Source organism: Oxyura jamaicensis, chromosome 2 (genome assembly GCF_011077185.1).
Source record: "Oxyura jamaicensis isolate SHBP4307 breed ruddy duck chromosome 2, BPBGC_Ojam_1.0, whole genome shotgun sequence".
Taxonomy (NCBI): domain Eukaryota; kingdom Metazoa; phylum Chordata; class Aves; order Anseriformes; family Anatidae; genus Oxyura; species Oxyura jamaicensis.
The window spans coordinates 27,069,140-27,070,433 of NC_048894.1; positions in this window are offsets into that span (position 1 = coordinate 27,069,140).

The following is a 1,294-nucleotide window of genomic DNA, read 5'->3' on the forward strand; positions in this document are numbered from 1 at the left end:
GGTGCTTTGGGAACTATGCTGTAATTTCCTTTTTCAGCTGTTTTTAGAAACTACTGGTGCATCTGCTTGGCTTATTCTGTTCTTAGACATTTTTAGATTCCTGTAGCTCTGATTTTGTCTATTTTGTGTTTAGATAGGGCTTTTGTCAAAGATGTAATATTTATCTTACCAACTTGAGTCAAAGGATCCTTTTGTTGTTGTTTGACTTTAATGTCTTTTGTAGTTTAGTTAGTTCTCCTTCAGTTGTCTCAAATAAAAAACATTTACACTTCTCCCTCTACTTGATAGGGTGGAATAGAACATATGCATTAAATTTATCCTGGAAAGGATTGCCAAATTTTATTTCAAGTAGCTTTACAGTACTTGTAGGTATTATATATCTGTCTTAGTATAGTTATGGACAAGATTTTACCATGGTTAACAGGGTTAACTTATTCTCTGTATTTTTAATGTAGGTTAATTCATATTGTAATTTAACATGTGCTTTGGGGGCAGACAAACTGGGAAGGTGTCATATGGGCAATGGATATCAGATTAATACAAGGATTTAAAATTACTTCATTTATATAATTTTACTGCATATACTGTGCAGTATATGCATCCATTGTCAATGACAAAGTTAAAATTACTGCTTTAAAGCTGGAAGTTGCCATCAGATTTTTAAATGGTATCAAATAAGAGGCTGTTGATTGCGAAACTGAAATGTACAATTTTGCTGTAGATCTCTAAAATGCTTTACAGTAGAAATCAGTTTTAATATTCATTTTGAATCTTAATACAAATTAAATTGAAGACAAATTTTAAGTCTTAAGACAGCTGTAAAAATTAGAGTGAATGATCAAAGGCAGATGATGTATTTTGTTTACTTAGAGACTAGCTAGTGAAATTACCTCTATTCATGTTGCAGTTATTTCTGTAAAATTTTTTGTATGACAGACTTCTTCTAGCTGTTCATTTGTACAAATCTGAGAGAACGTCTAGGAAAAAAACCTATTCCAAGATTATAGGTTTTGTTCAAGCCAGTTCACTGTCATGTTTAAGACTTATAAGTGTGGTTATAGTCTCTGCATTTCTCAAAATATCCGTCTTCCCCACCACCTCCATTGGCTGTCCCTCCTTCAGCAGAGGGACTCCAGAGTGTGCCTGTTTCAGGAACGTCAGTTAAATGCCTCTCGAGGGATGCTCTGTTCCATCCAGTTGGGTCTTGCCAGGTGCTTTGCTTCTGAGGCATAGTATCTCAGTGGTTATAGTCAAAAAAAAAAAAAAAAAAAAAAAAAAAAAAAAAAAAAAAAAA